This window comes from Macrobrachium rosenbergii, chromosome 40 (assembly GCF_040412425.1).
Source record: "Macrobrachium rosenbergii isolate ZJJX-2024 chromosome 40, ASM4041242v1, whole genome shotgun sequence".
Classification (NCBI taxonomy): domain Eukaryota; kingdom Metazoa; phylum Arthropoda; class Malacostraca; order Decapoda; family Palaemonidae; genus Macrobrachium; species Macrobrachium rosenbergii.
The window spans coordinates 31,268,309-31,291,665 of record NC_089780.1 but is presented as its reverse complement, the minus strand read 5'-3'; the positions used below and the strand labels follow the sequence as shown (position 1 = coordinate 31,291,665).

General features: G+C 37.0%; 1 protein-coding gene across 6 annotated transcripts in view; it reads right to left on the bottom strand.

The window, feature by feature from the left end:
• The window catches only part of LOC136826313 (BTB/POZ domain-containing protein 1-like), a 531,599-nt gene that overhangs the window by 35,370 nt on the left and 472,872 nt on the right, over nucleotides 1-23,357 (bottom strand). The window lies entirely within an intron of this gene.

Below are 23,357 nucleotides of genomic sequence, written 5' to 3'. Positions count from 1 at the left end.
ATGCAGAGACGGCGGGTACAAAGATTTACAGGTGACCTGAGGTCAAACTATTTCTCTACAAAAACAGGACAGGTACATACAAAAAACATAATGATTAACAATGTCTGGTCTGTTATAAGAATACTCTGTTACATATACATAATGCATGGTCACTCGAACAGACAATAAAATATACAATTCACAATAATGATAATAATTTGCATTTATCCGACCCTAGGTCAGATGTGAAGGCACCGCAGAAAACGGGATGTTCATTACAGAGAACGCATTGAGCGGGGACTTTACAGGGTAATTGTCTGATATTTGACATATGTGACAGGTCCAACCTCCCCGCCTCAATTGAGACAGTTGGAAAAGATTGGGAATATGTATTTGTTGGTTTAAAATTAAAACATAATTTACTATAGACATGCATAGATTTTTAAATCACAGTACATCATTATTATTATTATCATTATTATTTGAAAATTACTCATTATTAGGTAAAGCATTTATTTATCATACAAATGTGGCTGGTCCTCACCATCTCCCATGAATTTATTAAAAAATTCTTGTGCTGTCTCTCTCTCTCTCAACATATATATTTTTAATGAAAAAATACAGTAATTAGTAAATACAGTGTTCCTCTACAAAAAAAAAAAAACGAATTAGTGATAATTTTAGAGATACAGCCCAAAGAAAAATCCGCTAACTAGTGAAATTTCCCACGCTGACAAGGGAACGATGTGCTCCACAAAAATCAGCAACAAAGTGAAACACATAAAAATGGGGGCACTGTGTAAGACACACACACACACACACACACACACACACACATATACATATATATATATATATATATATATATATATATATATATATATATATATATATATATATATATATGTATGTGTGTGTGTATATATATATATATATATATATATATATATATATATATATATATATATATATATATATATATATATATATATATATATATATATAATAATATGTATTTATAATATATATATATATATATATATATATATATATATATATATATATATAATGTATATTACTATGGAGGAAACTTCTTTTCAAGCAACCTCACCTGTTATTCTTCGTAAAGTAACAGAAAAAAGAATAAAATTTGTTTCAATTTTTTTAACTGCTAGAACTGTGGGTTTCATTTGCCCCTTCATCAACTCTCTCCTCCATTCCCTAAATGGTTAATCCTTTAATCCTTCTCTCTGTTCAAAATGACTGCCTGAGATCCTTATTTCTAGGTGATCTTCGAAGATGTCTCCCCCTGCTGGTGTCAGCCTTCTGGAAGGGGAGAATCAAAAAGAGAAAGTTGGTGCTGCACTGTCTGGGCCATGGTAACCTCTCCACAAGGCCTGATTGGATGCCATGTGCTCGCTATAGAAAACGAGGCGAAGATTGACCTTTGAGCCATCTATCTGGATGCCCTAGTGTAACCCCGGAGGTTAGAAATAGATGTTGCAACAGCAGTCAGGAGAGAGATGAGCTCAGAACTACCCATAGGGCAGATGTCCTTGTATGTAACCTGTTCCTTGCATTTCCCCACATGTTCAACCTCGAGGCTTGGACCAAGTACTCTTTGAAGTGACATCCTCTTAAATTCCCTCCCTCTAGTGCCGGCGCCCTATTAAACGAGGGCATCATCATCTTGAAGAAGGTGATGTACCAGAATAAGATTTACTTAGTCAGTCATGATCCTGTTATTTCTCTGTCTGATTCATTTTCTATTTCCATTGTGCAATCACCTTCAGTACTGTGTGTTGAATGATCAAGTGTTAATGTAATTATGCATCTATTGTTGAACTGAGTTATTTGGCACCATTTGTGCAGTCCCCCAGTTCCCTTTGAGCATCTCATGCAATTAACCATCTTGCATCTCTTGCAGAAGCAGTCTTGGCTGTGGAACCTCCCTCGGCTCTATTCTCGTGCAGTGCCCTTTTGCCATCCCTTAGTCTACCCCTCTGCGATGTTCCTGTTATGAGGACATCATCGGTGTAGAACATCTCACCTGAATAGAATTCACTCATTTAGCAGAACCTGTTATTGTCTCCCCCGCAATTCTTCAGTCTCCTGATCTGTGTTTATGTAAATATAATTAATTAAGAGAACCCTTGAGTTTATGCAATCTTCCCTCACATGAAGAAGGCCCTAAGCCACAGCACTCCCTTATTTGTTTGTCTACAGAATTGCCTTAATCAGTCTATTTAGTCAGATGCTTAAAGAAATACAGTAGTTTCTTGATAATGTAAAGAACTCCCAGCATTTATCCGTTGCCGCCTAGAATCCTGTAAGTATCAAAGGTATATTTGTAGCAATTGGCGTACCTTGCCAGCATGCGTGCAAATTGTAATAGCAACTTATCAGTGGAATAGCAACTGCTAAGTTGGTCCACATGGTTAGAGACGACCCTATTATCATATCCCCTCCATTTTAAGCACATGAGAAAAGCCTGTTCCACAAGAGTAAGTACAAGAGTCGAAATATTTTGTTTAGGTTTATGCTAGATACAAAAAGTGACTGCAATCAGTGCTGGGTAATTGATAGCCCACATGCTTGCCAATTTAGTCCATGAGAAAAGAGATTGTATTAACCATTCCACAAGATTGTTGTGCTATCACATGTTAGCTGCATGTTTTAAGAATAGGGAGTGAACTCAGTTGAAGAGTTAACCAAAGGAGTACTGCTCTTATTCCTTTGTCCACATGATAAGGACAATTTGAAAGTCCAGAATTCCTAGGTAGGCAAATTGTGTAGGTGACCACCTGGGCTTTGATTCCAGCTATTTTCGTATTGCTGGATTTATCCTCTCTCTCTCTCTCTCTCTCTCTCTCTCTCTCTCTCTCTCTCTCTCTCTCTCTCTCTCTCTCTCTTCTCAAGACAAGAGAATAGGAATTCTGACCCGGAATCTTCAATTCCAGGCCATGTGACCTCATCCCTAACCGCCAACCATCTTTAATTTTGAGTTTCATGGGAATCTCATTGTTATAAACAATGCACACAGAGCTCATATATAAATCCTGTTCTTTCACTCACTAATTTTACCCACACGTCTGTGCGCTTGCCGCATTTTTGAGAGAAAAACTTTCAATTCTTTAACGGAGTCGGATATTCCTCGGCAAACCAGTAGCATTCCTGTAAATTTATTTATTGACAAATATACCACTGAGAATTTCCTCTTTCATTCATTACTGCGGGATCCACCCAGCGTGGGGAAAAAAGGGTTGCCCAGGCAAGCCAGACAAGCATCAAGTACCCACCCTCCCACTTGACTCATTCATTGACGGCAGATGTCACGAGACTAAAGGCAGACATACTATTATTAGTCACGTGCGAGCTAAGATTTGTTTTGATAACAGAGAATAACAATTTCTTCCTTCCCCACGCATAGCCCCTCGGCAGTCCAGACTACCCTGTGCATGTTAAGATTAAGCATTTTGTCTTACCTTAGTGTGTTGGAGATTTTAACATTTGGATAGGATCGATGTACTGTTTTCATCACGCCACATTTAAATTATTTGACAGTACAAGGAAATTTCCTTTACACACCTTAAGTGTATAACCCCGTAAGCCTTTTATTAGTTCTGCGGCACCTCTCCACAAATGAGAATATACTATTATAAGGTGTTATAATATATATAACCATTTTATAAGTAAAATGTCTCTGTGAAAATTTTGATGTTTTGCTTGCAGATTCATCATTCATTGTGAAGATGTGATTTTAAAATGTCTTTTTCTTGCAGATAAATTGTATATCGTGTAATCTTACAATGCTTTGGTATGTTTTTCCCTTTGTTTAATATTTGGAACTGTATGATGAACGATGAATTCTTAGCGTGTTGTGAACAGAGAGAGATATTTTGAGATTCTTATCAGTCACCACATCCTGTTTACACAAGTGTCCAGTAACCCGCGCTTAGACAAACAGACCCCTCTTAACTTATCATGATGAGTTGACAGCTAGCGGCCAGTTGCCTATTATACATTCATCATGTATGCTTAACCTATATTTATTAGCTGTGTCTGTGCTTATTCTTTTTGTAATCTGAGAAAGAGAGAATGAGGAACAGTAAGAGAGTTGAAGTTGACATGCTGTCAGCCAACCAATTTTGGGTCTAAAAGCATTTCCTTTTGCTTGTCCAGGTGGTTTGAGTGTCCCAGGAAATGTCAGTCATAGATAAGGCGCTCGAAGCTCAGCCGTGTGTGTATTCATACACGTGTAAACTTGTGTATGTATGTACGATGTATGTATACTCTATGTATCATGTATTCTGGAAGGGCTGGTTGGAGTTAAAAGTGCAGTGCTGTTCCAAAGACAGTCAGTCAGCCATAGGGGTCCCTGAGATAAGCATCTCTCTCTCTCTCTCAATAATCCCATTATATATATAAGGAAAACTGAAGGGTTACTGTTTGTAAAAGCTCTGTTAAAACTCACCCCAGGAGTGTGTTAATTTTGTAGGTGATCAGGAATATTGTTTTGTGCAGGTATTGTGAAAAATGGGCAATGGTGTAATAATTACAAAAGGTAATGTGGTGACTATTGAGTTTTATGTTAGGGGTTAAAGTGATATTCTAGGTAAAAGAGAATTATTATTTTGAATAAGTCTTAGTGCCCTGACAGTGTTGTCTATAAGAAAGTCTTAGAAAGACGTGAGTTTAACTTTTTCTTTTTTAAAAGAGAAATGTTCTTGTGAAAGATTGATATAATCTTTAGGCACTTTTTCGGCGGTTGGTATATTTCCATTTTTGCATATTGCATCCTTATATGTCTGTGCTATCATATTACTATAATTTTATAATTACTGTGTTTTGCTGGTGATTTCTTAACATTTTGTTAGTGCCTACCTGTTACTGAGATTTTGGAGAATGTTTATGTGGATTCCAGTCAGTAATATTTTGGTGAATGTTTGTGTTAGTTAATCAGGTATATACTTGACACTTGAGTGATAGTTAATAGTTTGAATCTTACCTAACCAAATTGCTTTCTTAATAAATTAGAGTTTTGTGAATTAAACTTGATTAAGAAATACTTAAATCTTACACTGTTGTCAATTAATAGTAAATCTTTTGAGATTGTGAACTTTACATATAAATTTTGAACTTAGAAATAAACCTGTTTGTTTAAAGATTTTAAAACACAGTGTTTCATTTTGACGACCAGTAATTAGAGACATTAATGAATGTGTACAAGGTAAGTGATGTATCTGTTTGTTCACCTGTGACTTATCTAGGTAAAATAGAACCAGAGAGATAGTTACAGTGTTTGTTGAAGTGATACCCATATTCCACTAGTCCGGATATAACTTAATAATTGTTGCCCCACCCATAACTTGATAAAGTTATATTGATTTTCTCTTGTGATAAGTAAGTTTTATGGGATCATTGTACCTTTAGTGATTCAGTCATACTCTTTGTTATGAGGTTTCAAGTATCTGGTCGATGTGAGGTAACTTTTGGTATTATTATTTGTGTAATAACCGGGTGCTTGATCACTTCGTGACAAAGATTTGTTGGCCAGATCCGGGAAATTAAATGATTTGGTGCCCATCGTCTGGGAAACTGAATGATTGGGAAATTAAAATAATTGGTGCCCATCGTCTAGGGAGGACTAAACAGAATATCACTCTGGTTTATGATTTATACTGGTGGTGTTAGGAATATATTTTTGGTAGGGGAATAACCATATAATTGCTTTGAAGTGAATTGTAAACCCTTCTTGCTGAGTAAACTAGAAAAAATGGCTCGGTTTGAAGTTCAGGAATTTCTGGCAGCTCCAACCATCAGAAAGTTATCTAAATCTCACCTGACTAAGGGACAGTGGACTCTCTTAGCAGTGACATGTGGGGGTAATGTTACTTTTGATATAATTGAGGCACAAGTTAAGTGTGTCGCAATCAAAGCATTGATAAGCTCTGGTAAAGTAGAGGGGAAGCATATGAATTGTTGAATGCAGCTGAGATATAATTTACAAATAAGGCAAGGCAAGAGAATGAGAACGGTGATGTACAGGCCGAACTTAGGAGTTTAGACTCAGAAGAATTTTTGGGTAGACTGAATGTGTTAGAGTCAGAAGAAAACTTACTTAGACTGCAGATACAGGCTGATAAAGAAAAAGAAGAAAGAAACAAAGCAAGAGAAGAAAGAGAAAAAGAAATGGACGAAAGAGATAGAGTAAGGAGGCGAGAAGAAGAAAAAGAAAAGGCAAAACATGAGGGAGTTGGAGTTAATCAGAGCTCGATCCTTTCTGCCTGTAAGCCCATATAACTATATCCAAGGTAACACAGACCCTGTGTTTGATGTAGAAAGAGTACAGAAGTTAATTCCAAAATTTACAGAAGAAGCTCCAGATGAGTTTTTTTATCACTTTGAAAAAGTGGCTTCAGGTATGGGATGGCCAGAGGATAAATGGTCAGTTTTGTTACTGAGTGTTCTCATTGGTAAAGGAAGAAGTGCCTACTTAGCCTTATCAGCTGATCAGTGTAAAGAGTACTAGGTACTCAAACACAATGTGCTACAGGTTTACCAGATGACCCCTGAATATTACAATGAAAGATTTAGATCTTTGAAGAAGGATGACAAGATGACTTTCTTGGATTATGCCTATAAAGCCAGGAGATGTTTTAAATGATGGCTGGAGGCGGCTACAGTTAAGTCTATGGACGAACTGAAGAATTACTGGTCTTAGAGCAATATCTAAGAGGAATTCCTGAACATATAAGAGCTTATTTGAGAGAGAGAGAGGTGAAGAAACTTGATAAAGCTGCTACTCTGAGTGAGGATTACAATATAATTTCCAGCAAAAAGAATTATAATGGCAGGTACCAGAACCAACAATTCACAGGTTATAGGTCTCAGTCGAATTTTAAGAACAGTGCTGTGAGAAACCCCTCTAATAATTATACCAGTACAAAGCCAGGATATGCCCCACAGTAGTGGAATGCTAAACCCGCCCCTTCTAGCCTATTCTCAAGACAAGTGCAGAAAATTAATGTTGTTTGCCACAAATGTGGAAGAGTAGAACATTATAGTCGAGATTGCTATAAAGTGTACCAGCAGACTAAGCCAGTTGGACAGGTGACAAGAGCTAACCAGTTAAAGCCAACTATGAGGAACAATGTGGGAGAAAATGAAATCAGACAAGCACAGTGCTTAGCAACCAGTGGAAATGCAAATTCCAGTAGTGAGTGGCTGAACAGTGAGGAGGCTTTTAAGCCATATATCTATGAAGGTATGCTGACAACCCCCTCTTTGAGTGTACAGGCACCAGTGAAGATATTACATGATACAGGAAGTAATCACAGTGTGGTAATTCGAGGTGCTCACCCACAGTTGGAGAAGAATCTCACCAGAGATTCAGTTATTTTAAAAGGTACAGGAGGAGAGGAAGTAACTCCTATATGCCGCTTGCATTTGTCATGTGAATTAGTGACAGGAAATATTGATTTTGCAGTAAAGGACTCACTAGCTGTTGAAGGTGTGCATGTTTTACTGGGTAATGAAGTTGGTGGTGTCCCCTTCGTTCCTTGTCCTGTAGTGACAGACAAACCATTAAGGATTAGTCCTACAACAGAATTGGAGAAGAAAAACCCTCACCTATTTCCAAGTTGTGCAACTACCAGGAGCATGAAGAGAGCTGAGCATAAAAGTGAAGAAACTGAAGATTTACCTGCACCAGAAGGGTCTTTGAGCCTAGAAGAGCCTTTCCAGGAAAGTGAAGTTTCCCCTAATGTCAGTACTGAAGAAATTCTTGCAGAAGAGGAAAATCCTATTATTGGTAAAGAGACTTTGAGTAGTCAAAATGTTCCTCAAGACAGTAGTGAAATTACTGAAGCAAAGCTAACAGATATTGAGAGTTCAACCTTTGAAGTTGGTCAAGTGACCAGAGAAAAATTAGTGGAACTGCAGAAGAGGGATACAACGTTGGCTGAACTGTTCTTCAGAGTTGTTGAACCAGAAGAAGTACAACAAACTTCTACCTGTTATTATCTAAGGGATGGATTGCTAATGAAGAAGCATCGACCTATAGATATACCAGGAAAGGCTGAATGGGGTGAATATCATCAAATTTTAATTCCATATCCATTGAGGAAGCAGGTGGTAGCAGTAGCGCACGAGGCTGGACATATGGGAATCAGGAAGACTGTTGAGAAGGTTATGAAGTATTTCTTTTGGCCTGGACTACACAAGGATGTCAGCAAATTTTGCAGGGAGTGTCATACATGCCAAATAGCTGGAAAACCAAATGAAACTATTCAAAAAGCTCCCCTACAACCGATAGAAGTTAGAGGAGAACCCTTTAGCAAGGTGATAATAGATGTGGTTGGTCCGCTTCCAAAAACGAAGAAAGGACATGAATATCTGTTGAAGTTAATGTGTCCCTAACAAGATATCCTGAGGCGATTCCTATAAGAAGTATAAGTGCAAAGGTAATAGCTGAGAAGTTGGTGGAATTTTTTTCCAAGTTTGGAATTCCAGAAATTGTACAGAGCGATAGAGGAACAAACTTTACCTCAAAATTATTCCAAGATGTGCTAAATTTGCTAGGAGTGAAACAACAGTTATACTGCTTATCACCCAGAGACTCAAGGAGCTTTAGAAAGGTTCCACCAAACTTTGAAAAGTATGTTAACCAAATACTGTAATAAGTCGGGAAGAGAATGGGATGTTGGTTTACCCTTAATGTTATTTGAGGTAAGAAATGCTCATCAAGAAAGTATGGAATGTTCGCCAAATGAAATGATTTTCGGTTGAGATGTGAGAGGTCTGTTGAAAATCCTTGCAGAGAACTGGGAAGAAAATCAAGAGGAAGTCCAAGGAGAATATGTGAAGAACTTGAGGAAAAGGTTAGAAGAAATTAGATAATTCTCTTTAGAAAATCTGAAGACAAGCCAAGAGAAAATGAAAAGAAAATATGATGCTAAGGCTAAGTTAAGAAGCTTTAATGTTGGACAGCAAGTTCTAGTGTTCTTACCAGTGAAAAGGTTCCCCCTTACCAACAAATTTCAAGGTCCTTATAGGATAACAGAAAAATTAGGTGATCGAACTTATGTGACTGAAACACCAGGGAGAAGGAAACGATGGAGGAAGATACACGTAAATCTTTTGAAACCCTACTTTTCAGAAACTACAACTGAGGTTATGTCTATAACCCAAACAACTTCATATACAGAGGAAGATGATGGTTACGAGTTGGGAGCTGAAAATAAGATGAACAATTCTGCAATATTAGAAAATTTAGAAAGCAAACTAAAACATCTAAGTGTTGAACAAAGCAAAGAATTAACTGACATGATCCAAAATTTCCCTGAAATTTTTACAGACATACCTAAGTGTACCGACTTGACAAAGCATGAGATTAACCCTTAAACGCCTACTGGACGTATCATACGTCGACTAAAATTGTCTGTTGGGTGCCAAGTGGACGTACCATTGTCGACAAAAAATTTCAACCTCCGGTCAACTTTGACTCGACCGAAATGGTCAAAAAGATGCAATGAACATTCTAGTAATATTCAATCATTTACCTTCATTTTGCAACAAATTGGAAGTCTAAAATTTATGGTGAATTTTTGAAAAAACTTTTACCTTACGTCCGCGCGTAACTAATTTCAGAAATTCTTTCGTCATTTTGTCGTAATTTTTGCACTGTTTTATATTAGCCGTTATGTAAAGTTTTATATATGAAAATGTGCGCAATTTCATGTAAAATACAACAAAATACAACCCATGGTTGTAGCTTTTTATCAGTTTGGAAATATTTTCAAAATCTCGATAACTGCCAAATTTCAACCTTCGGTCAACTTTGACTCGACCGAAATGGTCAAAAATGCAATTGTAAGCTAAAACTCTTACATTCTAGTATTATTCAATCATTTACCTTCATTTTGCAACAAAATGGAAGTCTCTAGCACAATATTTCGATTTATGATGAATTTTTGAAAAAACATTTTCCTTACGTCCGCGCCAGAAATTCTTTCGTCACGTTGTCGTAATGTTTGCATCGTTTTATATTAGTCGTTACATAAAGTTTTATATATGGAAATGTGCGCAATTTCATGTAGAATACAACAGAAAATAACTCATGGTTGTAGCTTTTATCAGTTTGGAAATATTTTCATATAAATCACGATAACTGCCAAAATTTCAACCTTCAGTCAACTTTAACTCGACCAAAATGGTAAAAAAACGCAATTATAAGCTAAAACTCTTACACTCTAGTAATATTCAATCATGTACCTTCATTTTGCAACAAACTGGAAGTCTGTAGCACAATATTTCGATTTATGGTGAATTTCTGAAAAAAAAAAACTTTTTCCTTACGTCTGCGCGCGGTAACTGGGCCGAACATCTCAGAAATTCTTTCGTCACGTTGTCGTAATGTTTGCATAGTTTTTCATTGGTCGTTACATAAACTTTTATATATGAAAATGTGCGCAATTTCATGTAGAATACAACAGAAAATAATTCATGGTTGTAGCTTTTATCAGTTTTGAAATATTTTCACATAAATCACGATAACTGCCAAAATTTCAACCTTCGGTCAACTTTAACTCGACCGAAATGGTCGAAAAACGCAATTGTAAGCTAAAACTCTTACATTCTAGTAATATTCAATCATTTACCTTTATTTTGCAATAAATTGGAAGTCTCTAGCACAATATTTCGATTTATGGTGAATTTTTGAAAAAAACATTTTCCTTACGTCCGCGCGGTAACTAGACCGAACATCTCAGAAATTCTTTTGTCACGTTGTCGTAATGTTTGCACAGTTTTATATTAGTCGTTACATAAACTTTTATATATGAAAATGTGCGCAATTTCATGTAGAATACAAAAGAAAATAACTCATGGTTGTAGCTTTTATCAGTTTTGAAATATTTTCATATAAATTACGATAAATAGAAAAAATTCGACCTTCGGTCAACTTTAACTCGACCGAAATGGTCGAAAACTGCAATTGTAAGCTAAAACACTTACAGTCTAGTAATATTCAATCAATTAGCTTCATTTTTCAACAAACGGGAAGTCTCTAGCACAATATTTCGATTTATGGTGAATTTTTGAAAAAAACATTTTTTTACGTCTGCTCGTTACGGATTCATGCATCATATTGTGATAATATTTTCTCTGTGTTGCTTTGATCGTTTTACAATTTGTTATATACCAAAATCATCGCAATTTAGTGTACAATACAAAGAAAAAAAAATAATCCGTTAGCTTCAATATTTATATATGATAATATTTTTTTTCATTTCTGATGGTTGCATACTAAACTTCAGGCAATGACAAAAAAAAGGAGCCAAAAATGAACTCTTAATCTTAAAAACTAACTGTGCTGTGATTTTTTGAAAAAAACTTTTTTTCCGCTTCGGCGCTAACTCCCGAACGCCGCCGGCATACGGGAGACGTTTTTGTAAAGAGAGGCTCGGCGTTTAAGGGTTAAGATCAGAGAAGATGCTAAACCATTCAAGCAAAGAGCTTATCGTGTATCACCCTTTCATCGAGATGTTTTGAAAAAGGAAGTTGAATATTTCTTGCAGCACGGATTGGCAGAGCCCAGTTCAAGTCATTACAGTTTTCCTTGTGTGTTAGTAAAGAAACCAGATGGCTCGTTTAGGATGTGTACTGATTATAGGAAGTTGAATTCCATCAGTGTAGCTGATAATTATCCCTTACCTCTTATTGATCAATTACTTGATGATATTGGGCAAGCCCAGTTTGTTTCTAAAGTGGTGAAGGAGTTACAAAGTTTTGTGAATGTGCTTACAGTTTATTGCTTGTTTTGTGCAAATTTTTCAGCAATAATAATTTCCCCGATTGTTTGTATAATCTTGTTGTGTAAGGAGAGAGAACATTTTTGGAGAGAGCAGTGTAATTGTAGATTATTTATCCCTCTCTGAATTCACGGATTCAGACCCGGGATAATTAATCTTTTAGGGGGAGGAATATTATAAGGTGTTATATATAACCATTTTATAAGTGTTTATATGTCTCTGTGAAAATTTTGATGTTTTGCTTACAGATTTGTCATTCAGTGTGAAGATGTGATTTTAAAATGTCTTTTTCTTGCAGATAAATTGTATATCGTGTAATCTTACAATGCTTTGGTACATTTTTCCCTTTGTTTAAAATTTGGAATTGTATTATGAACGACAAATTCTTAGCGTATCGTGAACAGAGAGAGATATTTTGAGATTCTTATCAGGTCACCACATCCTGTTTACACAAGTGTCCAGTAACTCGCGCTTAGACAAAAAGACCCCTCTTAACTTATCGTGATGAGTTGACAGCTAGCGGCCAGTTGCCTATTATACATTCATCATGTATGCTTAACCTATATTTATTAGCTGTGCCTGTGCTTATTCTTTTCATAATCTGAGAAAGAGAGAATGAGGAACAGTAAGAGAGTTGAAGTTGACATGCTGTCAGCCAACCAATTTTGGGTCTAAAAGCATTTCCTTTTGCTTGTCCAGGTGGTTTGAGTGTCCCAGGAAATGTCAGTCATAGATAAGGCGCTCGAAGCTCAGGTGTGTATGTATTCATACATGTGTATACTTGTGTATATATGTATGATGTATGTATACTCTATGTACCATGTATTCTGGAAGGGCTTGTTGGAGTTAAAAGTGCAGTGCTGTTCCAAAGACAGTCAGTCAGCCATAGGGGTCCCTGAGATAAGCATCTCTCTCTCTCTCTCTCTCTCTCTCTCTCTCTCTCTCTCTCTCTCTCTCTCAATAATCCCATTATATATATAAGGGAAACTGAAGGGTTACTGTTTGTAAAAGCTCTGTTAAAACTCACCCCAGGGTGTGTTAATTTTGTAGAAGGTAATCAGGAATATTGTTTTGTGCAAGTATTGTGAAAAACGGGCAATGGTGTAATAATTACAAAAGGTAATGTGGTGACTATTGAGTTTTGTTATGTTAAGAGTTAAAGTGATATTCTAGGTAAAAGAGAATTATTATTTTGAATAAGTCTTAGTGCCCTGACAGTGTTGTCTATAAGAAAGTCTTAGAAAGACGTGAGTTTAACTTTTTCTTTTTTAAAAGAGAAATGTTCTTGTGAAAGATTGATATAAACTTTAGGCACTTTTTTGGTGGTTGGTATATTTCCATTTTTGCATATTGCATCCTTATATGTCTGTGCTATCATATTACTATAATTTTATAATTACTGTGTTTTGCTGGTGATTTCTTAACATTTTGTTAGTGCCTACCTGTTATTGAGATTTTGGAGAATGTTTATGTGGATTCCAGTCAGTAATATTTTGGTGAATGTTTGTGTTAATTAATCAGGTATATACTTGGCACTTGAGTGATAGTTAATAGTTTGAATCTTACCTAACCAAATTGTTTTCTTAATAAATTAGAGTTTTGTGAATTAAACTTGATTAAGAAATACTTGAATCTTACACTGTTGTCAATTAATAGTAAATCTTTTGAGATCGTGAACTTTACATATAACTTTTGAACTTAGAAATAAACCTGTTTGTTTAAAGTTTTTAAAGCACAGTGTTTCATTTTGACGACCTGTAATTAGAGACATTAATGAATGTGTACAAGGTAAGTGATGTATCTGTTTGTTCACCTGAGACTTATCTAGGTAACATAGAACGAAAGAGATAATTACAGTGTTTGTTGAAGTGATACCCATATTCCATTAGTCTGGATACAACACTCATATAGTAATAACTAATGGTGATGGCATATCGTATTTTAGATGCATCATGTCGTGGTAGGCATGAAAGGGAAGTCATGGGACTTACAGTTGGCATATCTGTCAGTGGCACTCTGCATTGGCAGAGGTGATTAAGTAAACCACCTGGACAAAAGGTGAGTAATAATCAAAAGTAAGGAAGGAAATGTTATAGGAAAAGAATAAGGGATAGAGTTACAAAGGGAATAAATAGAATAGTGGAGGACCCTGACATCCTCTTCTGGATAGAGGTGCCAAAGTCTTCATAGGATAAAGGGATGGCACTGTGCCAGGAGGGCTCGGGAGCTCTCTTCAAGTTACCTGGAATTATCCACACCCATGGTATTTCCTCCATGGACCTCTCTTGCTGTGGTGGTTTGTCTTGGTTAGGGAATCAGTGGAACCGAGCCTGGAGAGGGTATTTGAGTGCTACCTGTGTCAGCTTCCTTGATGGCTGACACAGGGGCCTTCCTTGCCAGCTCTACCATGATCCGTCGCGGCTCCTTGAGTTCATCGGCCAATTGAGATATGTCATTGTTGTGTCTGCAGTGGACTGAGACAGAGAGGAAGAGGTCGTGGGGGGCATGAAAGGCTCGCAGGTAAGAATGACCAGCTCAGGCATGGGTTGCGAGGCCGCACCTTTGGATGAGCTTCCGCTGTGGTCGGAAGGATCCGTCTCTCTCACCGGTGCTAGTAGCGGAGCCAAACCGGGAGAAGAGAGGGGGCCCAGACTGGGATCTCTGGATGGAGATCAGGGGCATGCTCTGGCACTGGCACTAAGGGAGGGTCAGGCACTAACGATTGATTTGGAATTTGCTCGTCGTTTGGAATGGACAGAGCTTGGCACTGCTCAATGTACCCAAGTGACACTGGCAGAGATTGTGAATCAAGAGTAGGATCTCCTGGAGGGGGGTCTACTTGAGGCCCTGGCACTGGCAATGGGGCAGGGCTGGGTGCTGGAATGGGATCAGGAATCGATCTTTGTGGAGGAGGGCCACTGCACATTACACTCAGGTGGCACAGGCAATGGAACGAAATCAGGCGTTTGAATTTTACTCGTGCCTAAATAATGATTTGGGGAATTTGGACCCCTGGATTGCTCTAACTTAGATGGGGACTGGAAGTCCTGTCCCAGGAGGAGGTCATAACCTCCGGGAATGTGTCTGGCAACTGCCAGGTCGCAGATTTCAGATCTATTAGGTTTCGTGATCCTCAACTTGACGGTAGGGAGTATCATTTTAAAATGATTGATACCCTCAGCCGTGACGAGTTTCTGTCTGTCAATGGTAGCTCCATGGGGAACCTTGTCTTCCCTTATGAGGGACATTTATGCACCAGAATCATCAAATGCTTTGACCTGATTTCGTTCCATTGCCCTTGCCACCTGAGTGTAATGTGCAGTGGCCCCCATCCACAAAGATCGATTCCTGATCCCATTCCAGCACCCGGCCCTGCTCCAATGCCAGTGCCAGGGCCTCAAGTAGACCCCCCCCAGGGGATCCTACTCTTGATTCACAATCTCTGCCAGTGTCACTTGGGTACATTGAGCAGTGCCAAGCTCTGTCCATTCCAAACGACGAGCAAATTCCAAATCAATCATTAGTGCCTGACCCTGCCTTAGTGCCAGTGCAAGAGCATGACCCTGATCTCCATCCAGAGATCCCAGTCTGGGCCCCCTCTCTTCTCCCGGTTTGGCTCCGCTACCAGCGCCGGTGAGAGAGACGGATCCTTCCGACCACAGCGGAAGCCCATCCAAAGGTGCGGCCTCGCAATCCGTGCCTGAGCTGGTCATTCTTACCTGCGAGCCTTTCACGCCCCCCATGACCGCTTCCTCTCTGTCTCAGTCCGCTGCAGACACAACACTGCCATATCTCAATTGGCCGATGAACTCAAGGAACTGCGACGGATCATGGTAGAGCTGGCAAGGAAGGCCCCTGTGTCAGCCATCAAGGAAGCTGACACAGGTAGCACTCAAATACCCTCCCCAGGCTCGGTTCCACTGATTCCCTAACCAAGACAAACCACCACAGCAAGAGAGGTCCATGGAGGAAATACCATGGGTGTGGATAATTCCAGGTAACTTGAAGAGAGCTCCCGAGCCCTCCTGGCACAGTGCCATCCCTTTATCCTACGAAGACTTTGGCACCTCTATCCAGAAGAGGATGTCAGGGTCCTCCACTATTCTATTTATTCCCTTTGTAACGCTATCCCTTATTCTTTTCCTATAACATTTCCTTCCTTACTTTTGATTATTACTCACCTTTATTTCATGCCTTGCCTAGGCCCCCATTTTACTTAATCACCTCTGCCAATGCAGAGTGCCACTGACAGATATGTCAACTGTAAGTCCCATGACTTTCCTTTCATGCCTACCATGACATGATGCATCTAAAATACGATATAACATCACCATTAGTTATTACTATATGAGTGCCAACTTGGCACAGTGCCATTGTTGCAGATGCAGGCAACTGATCCTTCCAGAGGAGTCGCGCCCTCTGGCTATCTTTGCAGCCTTCTTGGGCTAAGAAATGATCCTAGCTGTCTTCCATAGGCTAAGGAATGTAATCTTGGCATATTTTACAATCATTGGCTACTCTGAATCTGTCATCTATTCTCTTTGTGAATCTCTGTAATAAATCTTGAGTCTCAGACTCACTACCTTGTGTTTATAGTGCCCGAATGCCACTGAGCTGTTGCACACGTATTGTGGAAACACCTAACCAAGACCAAGCTTACCTTATTGTAATGCCTCTTCAAGGCAGACTAACTGCATGAGTGCAAATTCGTAATTGATTATTATTAAGAGTGCAAGAAGTATCTCTAGAATTTGCCTAGTGTTAATTCATTGTTTTAACTATACCATTTCATTGTGAAAAAAAAAAATGTCTGACTAACACTGCCTTAATGTAATAGGAACTTAAGGATAAAAATATGTTATTTCTAGCAGCAAATATTTATTGTGCGTTAACATAAATGTCAGAATGTTGCTTGCCTCTTGAATTTAATTGCTACACAGAAGTTTAAGTTAAATAAATTATAAGGCACCAAAGGGAAATGAGAGAGAAGTAGAGTAAAGTATTTAAGTGAGTTTGTTCGCTGGTAATCATTCTCACCCAATCTAGGGTGTGAATGCTAACTTGGTTGGGGAGGTGCAATGGTCGGGGCCGTTTTCCTGCAACCTCACCCGTTTTTACATTTGCAAAGTAATTGAAAAAGAAATAAAAATTAATGTCCCTCATGAACTAATAGAACAAAGGTTTCAATTCGCCCCTTCATAATCTTTCTCATTCCCCAAAATGGTTAAGCCTAACCCTCTTTCTGTTCAGAGTGACTGCTTGGGCCTAAAATTCCAGGTACCCCTGCATCCAGCCAAACTGGGAGAAGAAGCCCCAAAAGAGATAGCTGACCCCACCCCTCATTCTGAACCCACATGAGCTGACTAGCACCACGTGGAACCCATGCAGTTAACATAAAGGGAACCATGATGAAAATTGACCTCTGCGCCACCTGGATGAGAAGCCAACGTAATATCCAGAGGTTATAAATAGACTCTGCAAGAGGAATCTCCCTCAGTTCTCCCAGAGAGATCGCTTAGGACCTACTTGAGACAGACGTCCTTGTCTATCCTTCTGAACACGTGTTGACCCAGGGGCCTTGACCGTATATTTTTATAGTGGCATTATAATCCCTTCCTCCATCACCAGCGCAATACTGAATGAGGACAACGTCGTCTGAACTAAGGTAAAGTGCTGGAATTAAGGTTTTAGCCAGTCACGACCTGTTATTCTCTACCTAATATTCCTTTCATTTTTTCCATTTGCGATCACCTCAGTGCTTTGTGTGGGAACATTCAGTGTTAACATAAAATATGCATTTGTGTTTAACCGAGTTATTTGGCACCATCTGTGCATTCCTCAGTTCCCTCTGTGAGTCTTATTGTTATTGCAAGTAACCGTCATGGATATTTGCAGACAGGCCTCAACCATGGAACCTCTCGGCTGATCCATGTGCAGTTTCCCCCCTTCAACTGCGACCTTCCCTGTTACGAAGATATCGTCAACTTAGAATATTTATCCTGTGTAAGATTCATTATTTAGCATGCCCTTGTTATTACCTGCCCAGTAATTCATCATTCTGCCAATCTTTGTTGTTATGTAAATATTAGTTGAGGGAACCCTGAGTTTACATAAATTCCTCACCTGAAGAAGGCCTTAAGCCATAGATGTCATTTGCTTTGCCTACGAGTGGTTCTAATATTGAGTCAGATGTGTAATAAATAAAAGCAAATTCCCTGCATTATCCGTTGCTGCACCCAGAGTCAAGTGAGTATCCCCACACACTTGTAGCAATATATAAATATATATATTATATATATATATATATATATATATATATATATATATATATATATATATATATATATATATATATATGTAAACAAGAATGGATTTCTGTTTTAAAGAATCTATATTCTTGGCCAGGAATGTTGGGCCAGGGGACAATAATAATTGATGGTCAGCTATTTGTGTGATCCATCGTCCCCATCTAACCATATCTTCCACATGGACTGGTATTGGTGGACAGATGACGTCTGTAATTTTTGCACTAGGTACCTAGCAATGTTGGGTGATTCATTATCACAAAAGATATTTTTAAAAAATCTATACGTGAAAGTCTCTGCTTAGAAATAAGAGACTTTCCCTCCTACTGTCTGGGATAGAACAGCAGACACTATTGGAACTGATCTTGTCTACTGTTGAGGTAATAGGAACCAATGCTTGTTTGGCCAATTGGGGCTATAAGTAAACTGTTCCTTTGAAGGTTAGTAGTTTGCTCAAAACCTTCGAAATCTGGGACAATGAAGGAAAAAAAATATCATCCTCCCCTTGTTCCGGTCTTTAGGAAGGCATTTCTTCCTGTTTTTGACTGTCCAGGTTTGGAGACACCTATTTAGGAGTTTGTGATTCCAGCATGTGGCAAACAGGTCCATTTCAGATGTGAAGCATGTGCCATATATAATATATATATATATATATATATATATATATTTATATATATATATATATATATATATATATGTATGTATATATATATATATATATATATATATATATATATATATATATATATATATATATATATATATATATATATATATATATATATATATGTATATATATATGTATATATATATATATATATATATATATATATATATATATATATATATATATATATATATATATTATGTATGTATGTATGTATATATATATATATATATATATATATATATATATATATATATATATATATATATATATATATATATATATATATATATAATATATATATATATATATATTCTGGTATATATATTATATATATTATATATATATATATAATCAGAAAGCATTAGGTGAACGTCACTTTAATATCAATTCCCATGCTTGTTTATATGGAATTTTTATTTTGATAATTCCACCGTCCCGTGCCACTGGTTAGTGTGTCACTGTAGTCCTGATTCCTCGTCCGTCGCTGGTCCATCAACTAAAATTCCAACATATATGAAAATATATTACTTCCGATGTGGAATTGGATATTAAAGGACGCTTTGTAGCTTTCTGATTGTATATGAATCACGGTGATGTGATAAATAGTCATATATATATATATATATATATATATATATATATATATATATATATATATATATATATATATATATATATATATATATATATATATATATGCAGTAGTCAGTTATCAGCAATCCGTTTTTATGGAGGTTGTCTAGTGACAATGATAACCGGATTTTCAACACTCCAGTTATCGGCACTGATCCCTGGTTATCGGTGCTGAACCTCCACTTCTCGCGGCTCCGATCCCTTCTCTTTATTGGCAGCTTATCCCTGGTTAAGGGCTCCGATCCCGATCAGCTCTGATCCCGGTTATTGGCTCCGATTCCCGGTTATCGGCTCCGATCCCTGGTTATAGGCTCCGATCCTAGGTTATCGGCTCTGATCCCTGGTTATCAGTGTTGATAACTGGATATCAGCGCCGATAACCAAGGATCGGTGGTATTATCAATGATTTTCGGTTATCGTCACGCTGTCGGGAATGGAACCCCTGCCGATGAAAACTGGGGACTGCCTGTATACAGTGGACCCCCGCTACATCACGGTTCAGCATTTCTAGCTTCAGTTAGTCACAGATTTTTCTGTGTAACATATCTCCAAATATATCCCAGAAAATTCAGTAATTCGTGGATTTTTTTTGTAATGTTTGGTAATTATTTCGTTTTCATGTTATTTTCGTGACTAAATACATTTTTCATGATAAAAAAATTATTTACTATTTTTCAAATAATATTAATGTAAACACAGCAAAATATCAATAAACTGCTATTTCACTTACAGAATCAATTTATACAATATTATTATACTGATCTATTATCATTGTAATATATGTAAAATAAACTGACCGTCCAGCCATTTGTAATGTTTGCATTCTCAGAATCACCTGATTGAGTCTACTACCGAAAGAATTAGGAAAATAACTTTTTAGTTGCTAAAAGAAATGAATGCATTAATGGAATTATTATTTCTGATATTGTACATAAAAGTAAAATGGGTATACAAAGGCAAACTAACGCACTCCATGTTAAAGTAAAATCCCTCAAAATCACAAAACAGCTGTTTCCTGATTTGTTTTACCGATGTAAACATACCTCAGTTCATCTCTCTCTCTCTCTCTCTCTCTCTCTCTCTCTCAGTACTGTGTACATATCCTTTAATGAAATATGAATTACTGTATCATAAACATAAAAATATGAAACTAAAACTACGAAGTTCATGACATCATTGAATGAGTGCATGCATACACATGTACATGTTACAGCTCTTCGTTGGGTGAGTCGGTAGAGCTGCGGACTGTCACTCGATGGGCCGGAGTTCAATTCCCCGGCTGGGTGATGAAGAGTTAGAGGAATTTATTTCTGGTGATAGAAATTCATTTCTCGCTATAATGTGGTTTGGATTCCACAATAAGCTGTAGGTCCCATTGCTAAGTAACCAATTGGTTCTTAGCCACGTAAAATAAGTCTAATCCTTCGGGCCAGCCCTAGGAGAGCTGTTAATCAGCTCTTCGGTGGTCTGGTAAAACTAAGGTATACTTTTTTTTGTACATGTTACAATGATTTACTAATTTTCAAATATTAATATTACTGTAATGTAAATATAACAAAATATCAATAAAATGTTATTTCACTTATAGAATCCATTTATACCATATTGATCTATTATCATCGTAATATGTATAAAAAAAACTGATTGTCCTGACATTTGTAATGTTTACATTCTCAGAATCACCTGATTGAGCCTACCACCGAAAGAATTAGGAAAATAAATTTTTAGTTACTAAAAGAAACAAATGTATTAATGGAATTATTTTAAACTTTGTACATAAAAGTAAAACAGGTATCAAAGGTAAACTAACATACTTTATGTTACAGTAAAATCCCTCAAAATCACAAAAAAGCTGTTTCCTGATTCGTTTTACCGATATAAACATACCTCAGTTTTCTCTCTCTCTCTCCCTCAGTAACATACATATCCTTTGATGAAATATGAATTACTGTATCACAAACATAAAAATAAACTAAAACTCCAAGAAGTTCATGACACTATTAAATGAATGCCTGCATACATATGTACATGTTACAATTTTTTAATTTTTTGCTTTGCTTGATTTACTGTACCATTTTTATTACAATTTTAGTTGATTCTAAGTATGATAAACAAACACACAACAGTACACAAGAGAGTATTTTATCACCGCTGATTGCATTTATAATTTGGTTATTTTTTTAATGCATACTTAAATATTTAGGTACAGTACTTAACTCCACTTGTGGATTCCCAATGTTTCCCCTATCTACTGTTAAAAGAAAATGGGATAGCTTGAATACTATAGGAGAGAAAATGAGATGGCTTGAATACTGTATGAGAAAAAATGACTCTGCCTGAATATTGGGGAACTTCATTAGTTTTCACATGTAGGTGTAAGCCATATATTTTTAAGGGTAATGTTGTACAATGACTCTCACATGATATAATGTTGTAAGATGACTTTGAAATGATATTAAAGTGTTTGGGATGATAGTTTAACCCTTGAACACCAAGTCTCTATTTACAAAAGTGTCTGCTGTATGCCGGCGGCATTCACAATCACAGCACGCATAAAGTTTTTAAGATTAAGAGTTCATTTTTGGCTCCTTGCACTAAATTGCGATGAATTTGGTATATAACAAATTGTAAAATGATCAAAGCAACATAGAGAAAATATTATCACAATATGATGCCTTAATTCGTAACGTGCGGACGTACAAAAGTTTTTTTTCAAAAATTCACCATAAATCGAAATATTGTGCTAGAGACTTCCCATTTGTTGTAAAATGAAGGTAATTGATTGAATATTACTAGAATGTAAGAGTTTTAGCTTACAATTGCAGTTTTCGACCATTACAGTAGAGTTAAAGTTGACAGAAGGTCTAATTTTTTCTATTTATCGTGATTTATATGAAAATATTTCAAAACTGATAAAAGCTACAGCCATGAGTTATTTTTTGTTGTATTCTACATGAAATTGCGCACATTTTCATGTATAACACTTTATGTAATGCCTAATAGAAAACGGTGCGAAAATTACGACAAGGTGACTAAAGAAATTCTGAGATTTTCAGCCGTTACCGAGCGCGGAGGTAAGGAAATTTTTTTTTCAAAAATTCACCATAAATCGAAATCTTGTGCTAGAGACTTCCCGTTCGTTGCAAAATGAAGGTAAATGATTGAATGTTACTAGAATGTAAGGGTTTTAGCTTACAATTGCATTTTTCGACCATTTCCGTTGGAGTCAAATTTGACAGTAGGTTTAAATTTTGGCACTTATCGTGATTTATATGAAAATATTTCAAAACAGATAAAAGCTACAACCATGAGTTATTTTTTGCTTTATTCTACATGAAATTGCGCACATTTTCATACATAAAACTTTATGTACCCCTAACAGAAAACTGTCAAAAATTACAACAGTGACTAAAGAATTTCTGAGATTGAAAGAGCCTGACACTGTCTCTTCCAAACACGTGTTCATGTGTTCGTCGTCCATCGGAGTGGCGAGACGTTTGGCGTCTTCACAAACAGAAACATACGCACAGTTTGATACAGAAGATTCATTGGAACATTATGAGTACATGATTAGAATGCTTGCATGGCAATGCAAGTAGTGGCGATTGTAATACATCAAGACAACAATGGTTAGGGAGAAACAGACGGAAATATTGTATGGTTGAAATTGCGTTCCTTTAGAGAAAGAAAACGAGATGCTCTTGTTGTCTTGTCCACTCCGATGGACGACGAACACACGAACACACACGTGTTTGGAAGAGACGGCGTCAGGCTCTTATAAGATTTTCAGCAGAGTTAGCTCGGACATAAGGAAGAAGTTTTTTTCAAAAATTCACCATAAATCGAAAATTTGTGCTAGAGACTTCTCGTTTGTTGCAAAATGAAGGTAAATGATTGAATACTACTAGAATGTAAGAGGTTTAGCTTACAATTGCATTTTTCGACCATTTCGGTCGA